We start from the raw sequence: 12,348 nt of genomic DNA on the forward strand, positions 1-12,348 counted from the left end.
CTTTAAGGATAGGGCAGAAGGTTGGGAGGCACGATGGAATGTTTTTACGACAATATGGTTCCTGTATCAGTGCCAAATCATAATATTTTAACTGCTTACTGAGCAAAGAAGTAGCCGAGATACTTCTTTCTAAATTGCACTGCAGAATACTTAAATAAATCTTACTCTCCCGATCCATAATCAGTTCTTAGAAAAATAAGAGATTTAATTTGCTGATATACTCGACATGTACTATCTCGAGCATTGTGCTTGCAATTTTTTGTTTTATCTTGATGGCAATTACAACATATGGGATCCTCTTTTTTATGTGGACAATCTTTGTAAGGGTGGTCCTTCATACATTGACTGCACATATATACAGACTGCAGACAGTCTTTCGCGGAATGGTTAAACTGGCAGCATTTATAACACTGCAGGACCAGACTAAAGTCCGCTATCCTGCAGCGCAACCATTCTATATTTATCTTACCTAATTTCAAGAGTGACTTCCATAGAAGAGGGGACACCTCCACCACCCAATTCTTATATGTAGTCTCTTTTTTCCCCAGCTGAAATTTGATGCAGAATTGCTTAAGAAATTCCTCTTCAGTGTATGTTTGTTCTATCAATTTATTTTGAATATAGATTTGATGAGGAAGGTCCTCCCTAGGAATGTCCGTATGGACAGAGAATAGCACCATGTGAGGTAATCTTTTCTTGGGTTTGCATGTAATAAGATCTGGGATATTTTCTTTAATGCTTTCCTCTAGTTTTGCGGCATCATCACAGCCACCTCGCTCCATAGTGATTCCCCCATCCACTTATCTTGCATAGATTGTCAATCCCAATATGTAAATCAGATGATCTTATCTTGGTCTGCATTAATTTTCTCACGGCATCGCTATTATTATTTTCTTTATTTTTACTGTATGCTAGTAAAACTTCTCTTGATGAAGCAGATGTGACAACCTCGTGTTGTTCCTGCAATTGCCTTCCCTGTTTTACCACTGAACTGTACAAAGGTGCAGGGAGAACATGATGAGAGACCTTGTGCTCAACGTCATCAAGTTTCTTTATTATCATTTGTTGTGTATCGTTACATTTTTCCATCGAAGTAAACAATGAGTCCAACATTCAGTAATGCCTTTTCAGCAAGCCTAATCATATTTGTAAATTGATCAGTTATAAAATTAACATGCTATTTTGTGCTAAAATGCCCTTTAGGGTTGTCAGCTGCATATCTTTTAATTTTGTCTAAAGTTTTATTAGATTTATCCAAGAACTCCTCAATATGTGAAGTCATTGTAGAAGAAAGTTAATAATTCACTATATAGACTCTAATAGTCCAATAATATTATAAATGATGTAAATAAAATCCTTATGAAGAGCCGATTTCAGAAATATATAACGGTCTATATTTATATTAATAATTAATTAAGAAATAGCCAATTTCCAGTAATTAACCTATAATGTTCAGAGCAAAAGCTCAATGACTGTTACCATAACAACTTAAGAAAAGTTGAAATGTTGATTTTGGAATGCATACGAGAATGGCCATAAATCAAAAACTAGTGGATCGATTTTAATAAAAATTTCAACTTAGCTTACTAAAAGGGGGTAGAAAGAAGTACCCAGGTATCTTTCCAAAATATCAGACCGGAAGCCCGCAATTTGAGTTTGATGACCAACCAGAAGTAACATGAAAAAATAGTGATAAAATGTCTAAAAATGTACCTATAACCACGAAATTTTGTAACACAAGTCACAAAACTAAGGCAGTAATGATGCTGTAGCAAATTTCGGTTAAACGGCACTCCAATTTTGGAAAAATGGTTCGGGTGGAAAATAGCTATTTTTGAAAAATTTTTATCAAGATGGGTCCTACTTGATATAATCTTGTGTATCCAGTTTTCCGACGTCCAAAATTCACAAAAACTACAAACTTGTACTTGAATTACGCACAAAATCACAGAAGAATGTAAGAGCACATTTGATAGCAGCTTATCACAACCAAATCTCCATCCATTCTGGTTTTATACTCAACATAATTTTGGACAATCAGCTTTTTTATTAATGAAGTAACTTACTTATATATTTAGTATCCGAAAAAGCATTACAGAATAAAATGCCATTCAGAAATTCTTGAAAAGACTGTCAATGAAGAAATAGAATTCAATGAAGACCATAAGAAAACTAATATCAAGGATGTTGATTTGCATGTTAGCATATGCTTTTCAGGAAATGCTTTTATCAATGCTTGTAAGGTCATGGAGAAAACTATAATCTGATGTTAAAAATTAAACTGCAATCTAGACAAAGAGCCATACACTAAAGATATGACAGATCATTGCTCTGCTTAGTAATTTGAAACAGTGGAATTCAAAGAGACATTAATAAGTGGCTTGTTAACAATATTGTAGAGAATGAGGTGTTAACAGATGATGAAATCGTTTAAGCAGTTAGTCAAGAAGTATCAGAACAACAATCAGAGAACTCAGAAGCTATAAGCAAATTGCTCTAGCGATATGTAATTAATGTCTGTTCTGAAGCAGGTTTAAAACTACAAAGTCTTTCTCTACCAAATATGATGATAGAAATGCCAGCAAAAACTTTTGTACAACAGTCCATAGAGCCGGGCCATAGAGAAGTGGAATATCTTGTTGCAGCCAAAAATTTTGATAACCCTGTTTTGAATTGTACAGTACCTTGAGATCCTCATTCATGCTGATGGTTAACAGCTCATCTTGCAAAATTTTATTTGGTTCTGTACTAGTAGTTTATGGCTTTATCATCCAGTCTGGTATTTCCAATGATAGATTTAAAACCTAGGTTTGAAGATATTCTAAGTGTAGAGCCTCCAGTCGTTGACATACTGCAAGATGGTTTTTTCTTGGATTGTGCCTATCTTAAATAAGTTGAGGAACTGTGAAAGCTCAGATCTTGCAATATTTTATTTAAAAAACATTAATCTGGCAACAAAAGCCGATATGACCGATTTTGCTTTGATGAGATTCAAATTATCTCCTTGCAGTTGTAAATTAACATTATTAAATTTGCCAAATAAGTCTGTTAAATAAGCAATATCTGCAATATCTGTTTTATTCTTAAATAAATTTTCTTCAAACTGGAATAATTCTAAAAACTCTAAAACAGATTGGTGAGATTTTTTTGCACTATTCCAAACGTTTTGAAAGCCAGCAAACTTCAGTATGAAGAACCAATCAATAGAAATCTTTGTTGCTTTCCTTGCATAATTGAGCGAACAGTCTAATGTTCAAAGTGTTACTTCAAATTTTGTTCACAGCTGTTATAACAAACTGAAGCGATTGATACAATTTGTTGCTAAGGTTCTTGGCTACTAAATGTTGCCTATGGATTATGCAGTGAACTGCAAGCACTTCAGGTACATGTTGTTTCAAGTAACTTACCGTGTTTCCCCGAAAATAAGACATCCTCTGAAAATAAGATCTACCATAGGTTTTGCTGAATTGCTAAATATAAGGCCTCCCCCAAAAGTAAGACCTAGCAAAGTTTTTTTACTCATAACGGTCATCGACAGATGGTTGAAAGTGGCTGTTGGCTTTTTGAAAGTACAGCGACTGATTGGTCAGCAGACAATCACGCCACACGGCATGATTTGCATAAAACTATGGCTTGGGAATCACAGATTTGCATAATGTTATGGCTGGTGATGGCTAATTGGTCGGCCGAGAATCACGTCACATGACATTTGCATAGTGCTATGGTTCAGTAAGCACTAATTGGTCGTCGAGCCCGATGTCGGCGCTATAAAAAAGCGACAGTTCGACACAACCGGATATACTTCACTCTCGTCTAAGTTCGACTTGGGAATTTTTTTGTTCAATACTAAATGTGGATTCTTCTTCATGGAAAAAATAAGACATTCCCTGAAAATAAGACCTAGCGCATCTTTCAGAGCAAAAATTAATATAAGACACTGTCTTATTTTCGGGGAAGCACGGTATGAAACCACAATAACGCCCAACCATAGCTGGTGCTCTATCTATTGCAGCAGATATTATATTTGTCAATGGAATTGCCTTTATCTTGAAAAATAGCTCCATTAAATTAAAAATCAATTCACTTTTGTTGTCAGTTTCTAAAGTTCTAGCGAAAAGCAGCTCTTCATGCATTTCCTGATCTTGAATAAAGCAAATGTATGCCATCAACAAAGCTTCATTGCCAAGTAATGTGGACTTGTTCAATTGGAGGAAGAAAAGTTTTTTGCAAATGATTACACAAACAGTTTTCCATGTTGCAACTGATTTCGTCAATATGTCTTTGAAATGTGTTATTGCTCAAAGGAATCCCTTTTTATAACATATTGTGCAGGTTTGTGGAGTACAGTACCTCTGCGACAGCCATTAGAATCAGTTTCTTCCCTATAGTGTGTGGCTCATCAGACTTCGCGATTAGTAAGGATATGTTATATGATGCCCTTAATCCATCATCATTTTGTTTTGATGATGATACAAACATATTATCTATTGTAGTTCTCGTCAGAATTTTATCTTTAAGTAATTGAAAGTATGATAAATCTTTTTCTTTTTTGTCAGGGTGAATTCTGTTCAAGTGATCTGATAGTTTTGATGGTTTCATAGCATTGTTGCTAAAGACTTTTTTGCATATGAGGCACATTGGTAAATGTTTGTTTGATAATAACAGAACAAATCCTAGCTTCAAATAATCCAAACAGTACTGTCTGTGTTTCTTTTTTGGTTCGGTCATATTATTATCTGAAGAAATAATAACTTTTATTAACAATTTTGACAGACTCTGTGATAAAAAAAAGTATGTACTTGAAACAGAAGATTTTTGTTGAAATCCGAATAAATAAACTGTGTCCTCTGATTTTATTTTTCGTAGTGCTACTCCTCAATAAATAATTATATTCAAAGTTCAAATCACAAATAAGTACATTTTGTCACATCAATTGAACCAATTTATAGTATTTTATGAAAGCATGACCTTACAAGGCTGATAGATTCTGCTAGTATCAAATATTGTCTCGTCCCACTGCAAGCAAGTGGGGACATGCAGCGGTTTTTTCATATCTGCACTAGCTTTGATACATTCGATAAGACAATGCACAGACTTGTTTGTGCTACATGTATTTTCCTGCATTCTTACGTGTGACTCTTTTGGGGAAGCATGGTATGAAACCACAATAATGCCCAACCACAGCTGGTGCTCCATCTGTTGCAGCAGATATTATATTTGTCAATGGAATTGCCTTTATGTTGAAAAATAGCCCCATTAAATTAAAAATCAATTCACTTTTGTTGTCAGTTTCTAAAGTTCTAGCGAAAAGCAGCTCTTCATTTTATCTTTTCGTTTGCAAGTTTGGTATGTAATGTGTTTTAATTAGGTACCTGTTGGATTCATAGATTTTTTTGAAGTAACAAACAAATAGCAGTAGTAAGGGAATCTATTTTTACTGTCGTCGATCCCCAAATTTTTTTATTGAAACTATTGACCCTAGGGGATCAATATTGACCACTTTGGGAACTTTTTATCTAATCGATCACAAATTGTAGATATACTGAATTTTCATGTTAAAAAAAAAGTGTAGTTTCTACTTCAACAAGTATAGGCACTAGTCACACAGATTTTCAAGATTCAAAAATTTAAACCATCTTTTGAAAACAAAACAGCAAGAAAAATTTAAATATAGTTTAGTGAAATCAATAGAGCAGATCGCTTCAAATTAAAAACATTGTATTTTTGGTAACAACTTCAGAAATAATTTAAATAAAAATAGTAATTTTAAATATAAAACAAAATATACAGTTTTTAAGGAAATTATATCAGAGTTTCAAGCCTGTTAAAATGTAGCAAATTTTATCTTGAGTAAACTGTTTCCTGAGAGTTGAGAAACTTATTGTAACCTTTTGTTGACAAAAGATGTAAGTAAAAATGTCAAACATACCCATAAATTATGTGCTGTTCTTCTATTACTTTTATCTTCCAGAAATCTAGTAAAGGCTTTATATAAGACTTTCACTATTAAAGACTATTTTTCAGGTCATACAGACTACTGTCCTTCTGTTATGGATTTTTTAGTTGTTGTTTTATTTCTTCACAATTGTCATTTTATTTATTTTGTCCTAGTAGTCATTTTATTTAATATATTTACAAAATAAATATAAAACTATATTATAAAAGTATTTTTTTAATGTAGATTTTCATACTATGTCTAATTTTAGTTTTGTTTTTCTAAGAGCAATGAGTCTTGGATTTGTTGTGTAGAGCAAAGCCATGGATTATAAAAGAAAACAAAAAGCTTAGATTTATATTTTAGACTTACTAATAGATAGATATGTAGTTTTTGCAAGTTAAAAAAAATCTGGTTAATATATTTTGCAGTTGAAATTTTCTACACTGTATACATACATACAAAAAAGACTTCGGTGGTACACAAGGTGTTTAGCCGGCAGAAAAGAGGATAAGGGAAAGGGGGAAGAAGGGGAGAGAGGAGATTGATAGTAGAGAAAGGTAGGATCCCTCTGAACGGCATACAGTACATATGGCTACAGTAATCTGTATTTGATGTTGGTGTGCAGTTTTTAGGCTGCAAGGCCGTAGTTCCCCGAAGGGTCTAAAAGAAAACCTGAGTATAACGAACCCCAATGATTCAGTGCCGCCACAAATAGCTAAGTGTAGAAGTTAGTGCCAAGTTAGTAGAAAGACTTATATCTACTTAATACTAATGAAACTGAATGTGAACACGAATCTTAATACTATTTAACAGCTAAACGGACAGCGCGAAAAGCAAACGAACATAACAACAAACTAAATGATACGAATGGACCGACGAAAGACAAACAAGCAAGACAAAAGACAATGTTTTTATTTTTTTTAAATTTTATTTATTTTTTTTATTCTTGAAATTATTCATTAATAAATAAATAATTAATAAATAAATTCATTGAAATTATTCTGTAACCTATATTTCATGCCATCTCTTCCTTAACAAATTTATGATCCTTATTGACACAAACATTTTCTAACAAGCATGAATTTGGAATACAAATAAAAATGTGTTTAATACTGTATACAAACTAGAGAGCTCATTTTTTTGATTTTCAAAAAATAAGACAAAAGTGAAAATTTTACTAAAATGACAGGATGGTCGGGACAGAGGGGGGGAAAGGTAATGTCTCATACAAAACAGTACTATATTGAATGAGGAAAAGAAGCACAAATGGGACTGTCATATTTATTATCAGTCAGAAAGACTTTATTCCTGAATGAAACAAATTCAATCCATATCTTACTCTTAGATTGGCTGAAACAAGGTAAAAATACATAGATTTATTATCTGGACGTGGAGAAAATATCCATGTACTGCAGATATTTTCTCTGAATCCATTATCAAGATCCATTCTAACATGATTATGTTGTATAGTAATGGACTTTTTGATATAACAGATGAGTCTATAATAATGAGTAAGCACAATAAAACAAGACTTTTATTATAACAGACCAATTTCTTTGGTCCTGTTGTGGCCATTATATCAAGCTTTTACTATACCTTTCTAGATTTCAGTTATTTTCTATTCAAGACTTCCTTTGCCAGCACTGTCTCCGTAAGCTTTTATTAATTGTAAAATGTTCATTGGAACAACTAAAAAACATATTCAAAACATTTATAGCTTACAAAAAGCATTTATTGAATATATGAAAAATGTTTACAAAGCAGAGAACTTCCTACACTGTACAAATGCTTGACTCATAAAGACATTTTATCCCATGTGAAAAGATCTGAGACATAAATTTCTTTATAAAATTTTACATTTAAAATTATTATATATTATTTAAACTTGTTTCTGAAGTTGTTACAAATGATGGTAGAATGTTTGTTCAGGTAACAAATCTATTTTATTTGATTTTAAAGAAGTTAAATTTCAAGTTTTGCTCTTTGAAGGTATGTTCCTAAATTTCAAAATATTTAAGATGATTATATGTAAAATATTCTGATTAAAGTATCTGTGATAAATGGTAAATTTGAATGAAGTTTAATTCAAATATAATATGTACTTCTGGTCTATTATCATCTAGTAAAAGAATAAAAAAATATAAAACAAGTAAAAGATTAAAAAGACATACAATAATACTGTCATCATTTGCAGTAAGAGAAGGAAATGAGGTTAATTGGAATTGAGTCAAAAAAGTTAGATATTCATCTAGCTAAGTGTTCTAAAATATGTGAAATCTACAAGCATAAAAACAAGTTCAGTTTCTTTAACAGTAGGAATTAAACTAATTAACATTTGGTTTAAAAGTTTTATATGATTTACTTAATATTTAATTTCAATAATTTGTCATACAGTACTGCATTTTTTGTTTTTGTTTGCTTTAAATTTATTTATTTCAAATCTTTTTAATTTATTTGTTTTAATTAATACTTTGTTTTTAAATACAGTTATTAATAGTTCATAATGTAATATTTTTTATTTATATCTTATTTGCTTTTATTTATATATTTCATATATTTTTTTTATATAATAGTTTTTCATCTCTACACTACATTTCAAATTTGTATGTAAAAAAAATTTAACTCATTATTATATTTATTCTATTTAACTTTTTGATGTATGTACAAGCATTTTCACTTAGACAATATAGAAACATTTTGTTTTCTTTTCAGTGGGTACTTTTAATTATAAATTTTTCATTTATGGATGTAAATGATATTTTTATATTCATGATGATTCTTCACTCTTTTAACTTAAAGTACAACTGATTGTGTGTATATAATTTGTTACCAAATTGCACCATATTATAAAGTATTAATATAGCCCATATAGCCCGATATTAAGGCGATCGTTTGGTGGTTTGTATATGATGTTGTAATTTGGAGGCATTGTTTTAAATGATGTTGAGTTAGACAGCTCCTGTACTTATTTTTTGATATAATTTATGTGGAAAAAAGCACTTTTGCACAAATATGTTAAACCAATCATGATGAGAACATGCATTTCCATTCTTCATAAATTTGGAAATTTGTAGCTATTGAGCTCAAACAAAACTTTTGGCATGTTTGATTTAGCTTATGGAGTGATGTCAGAAGATCTATTTCCATATGCAAATTTGCTCTATCCACTCTTACACATGCATTGCTTGCTTGAACCATGCACCCATTATATTTACTACTAAAGGGATTCTTTACTATTGCACACAGCTCTCCGATTGCATCAAATTCCTGAAATATTTGCTCAGGCTCATTTAAAAAATGTTGCATGAATGCATCAAGTTGTAGTCTACAGCAGCAGTGTATTCTGCCAATGCCTGACATAATGCAGGAAAATGGAATTGCTTCAAGATATCATCTTGGGTAATGTCTTATATTGTCTCTGCAACATTTATTTAGTTGTTTTATGTGTTTTAGCATTACTGGTAGATATATTCAATGTGTGATCTCAAATCATTCTCCATGAACTAAAAAAATTGCTGCCTCTGTGACATTGGCTGAAGTATTTAAGGAATTTACTGACTTCATTAAATATTTCTAGCAAATGTTTTAATACTGCACATTTGCTTAGCCAACTGACATTGTTATGCATCAGCAGATCAGTATATTCAGCTTCACATTTCGGTAAAAAAGATTACAGGTGGTGGTGTTGCAATGAAGATTTTGCCTGAATAAAGTTTTGACTAATTGTGCAACTTTATCCATTGCCACAGCAAATTCTTATGAAAGCTTGATGCAAAGAACTGTTTGATGGATAATACAGTGATAAAATAAAGTGTGGAAATTTTTAATTTTTATGGACTTGTATGATTCTCACCAACCATTGTAGAAGCACCTTCAATAGCCACAGATATGAATTTTTTTCACTCAAGGACAAAAGAATTGAGTGTGCTTTCAAGTATTATAATTGGGCTGCAGTTTGAAAAATTGTAGACCTACAAATTCCCACTGTCCTCTGTCTGTCTGTGTTTCCTTAATCTCGAGAATAGTGTTATATAAATGAAATTCAAGATCGGGTATAAAGATTTGGGGCAGGAGGACCAGATTAATGATATTCGAACTTCCGCTGCAAACTGGTAGTCATGTTATTTCAGTTTGAAAATTTTCCTCTGAAAGCAGTTAATAGATGAGATGACAGGCATTACTCTATTGTTATAGGAAAAGTATGATGTACAGGGGCAAGCCACTATTAATTTTAGGTGGAGAGCATATATTTTAAATTAAATAAATTAAAAATTGCAGCCTGGCATTGTGACAATGTCACAATAAATAATTACTCGTTTAAAATTGCATTAATCTTCAGCTAATTTGATTCAGTTATGTTTCAGACTCATATATGAAGTGAAATATGAAACTTGCATAAAATTTTTCTTTATAAAAGAAACTATTATTTTGAATAAAATATAGAATATGGAGCATTCTTAAAGGACAAAACCTTTATCGTTTCCTTTTCCTTCCCGTCGTTGCACACCATCAGTAGCCCATCGAAAAATTACAAAAACTTACGGAGACGACCTTCCTTTATAGGCTGCTGCCTCCGTAACAAACATGCAAAAATTGTAAAACGTTCTCTGGTGTTTCGCCACTATCACAATAATATTGTATAATATAAAAGAAGAAGTCTCCGTAATTCTTTGTAATTTTTCGATGGACTACTGATGGTGTGCAACGACGGGAAGGAAAAGGCAACGATAAAGGTTTTATCCTTTATGAATGCTCCGTATTCTACATTTTATTAAATGTTTAATTACGTAGGTTACGTTTTAATTTATTTTATTTAGAACTATTATGCTGTTTCTAATTCTAATTAACTAAACAGACGAAAGTAATTAACTGTTTATTGATTCACCTTTTTCTTTCACGTATACCTTCCGTACAAATTGGCGAAAACTAACTTTGTTTTAGTCCTATTCCTGAGTTTTAGTTTTAATCGTTATATACGTGTAGTTTTAGTTTTAATACCAAAACCACGTTTGAGTGACTAAAACCACGCTAATGAAAAGTGATTTACTCTATTTTGATACTGTCAAGCTGAATTAGGACTGTAGGACTGATTGGTTGTCCTCACGTGTTTCCTACTTTACGCGATGTTATTCAATTCAGTCGTTATGTCTCGAACCTCTGTGATATTTTGTTCATTATTTCGTCAGAAATACCCAATTCCGTTTATTGAGAAATAAACATGTTGCCAGCAGCAGCCGAATAGTTGATTTGTGAAAAAGTAGCAGAAGTGCTATATTATGATATTACCACTTGTTTTATCTAAACATATATTTATCTAGCATATATAAGCCATTCTCTTTCTAAAAGCAGATGTTATGTCCAATATGATAATACTCTTTGCTTTACCGTCTTCCTGGGCACTTGTTTGATCCATAGCAGTGACTTCACTCGGTTCTTGTGATCGACAATCGCGACGGTAAAGTGAGAGAATAATACATTAATCTGAAACATTTTGTGGTAGTATAGAATTGAGAGAGTAGTTCAAATGGGAGAATTTAAACATTATCTCTAGGCTACAGCCGGGACCGGTGGAAAACGTCTCATAACGGAGTGTGTCGCATAAGTCAGAGGTCATTGTATATGTTTTTAAAACGCATTCAGTTTAGCGGATATTTCTCTTCCCCCTCCAAATTTAAATTTTAAAAGCACTTGAATCAATAAATTTTAAAATATCAATTGCAGTTGAATTTTCTTTTTTGCAACTAAATACGTATTATCTTCTTACCATTGTCCTTGGAACTACTACTGCGGTTGAAACAATAAATTCATTAAGATCTAAATAAGCAAAACAGGTGGATAGATCAATTATCATTTATGTTTCCTTTTGATATTTAAACGTTTTTATTTATTGGTTTTTAAGTACCGTCTCCTCATTTTAGAAGTTTATGTGAATTTTCGAATTACCGCGTAATGTGGAATTAAAAGATTTCTTCATTTCTGAACGGAAAGTTCTAAAATTTTTATACAGTAGTAACTTTATTTTGCATTTTAGAGAATTTTTACTCTCTGTAATTTTATAAGTTTTGATTATTATTACATGTTCAATATTTATTTTTTTTATTTTCAATTACTGTATTTGTAATATTTACAGAAAAAATATAAATTACACAAATTTTTAATAAGCGATTTATTATGAAATATAGTACTGTGTAAAAAATCCCAACTGATACAGTAGAACCTCGAAAACTCGGCCTAATGTGGACCGAAGGGTGGCCGAGTTTGTGAAAATGCCGGGTTATCGGGAATGGGGTTAAAAAAAATAAGTACGAGTGTTTCCTCAGAAAATACTGTACTGTACTTGTATGTATTGTTTACTTGAGAATATAACAGAGAATAAACTGCCCAAATACCCTTAAACAAAGGAAAAGTAC

General features: G+C 31.8%; 1 protein-coding gene and 1 pseudogene across 4 annotated transcripts in view; one reads left to right on the forward strand and one right to left on the reverse strand.

The window, feature by feature from the left end:
• Positions 1-12,348, forward strand: part of LOC111624462 (mitogen-activated protein kinase kinase kinase 7-interacting protein 3 homolog) — a 96,839-nt gene that overhangs the window by 22,482 nt on the left and 62,009 nt on the right. The window lies entirely within an intron of this gene.
• On the reverse strand, positions 2,481-3,475 carry LOC111624458 (annotated as a pseudogene).

Source organism: Centruroides sculpturatus, unplaced genomic scaffold (assembly GCF_000671375.1).
Source record: "Centruroides sculpturatus isolate CEXI.00-Female unplaced genomic scaffold, Cexi_2.0 scaffold286, whole genome shotgun sequence".
Classification (NCBI taxonomy): domain Eukaryota; kingdom Metazoa; phylum Arthropoda; class Arachnida; order Scorpiones; family Buthidae; genus Centruroides; species Centruroides sculpturatus.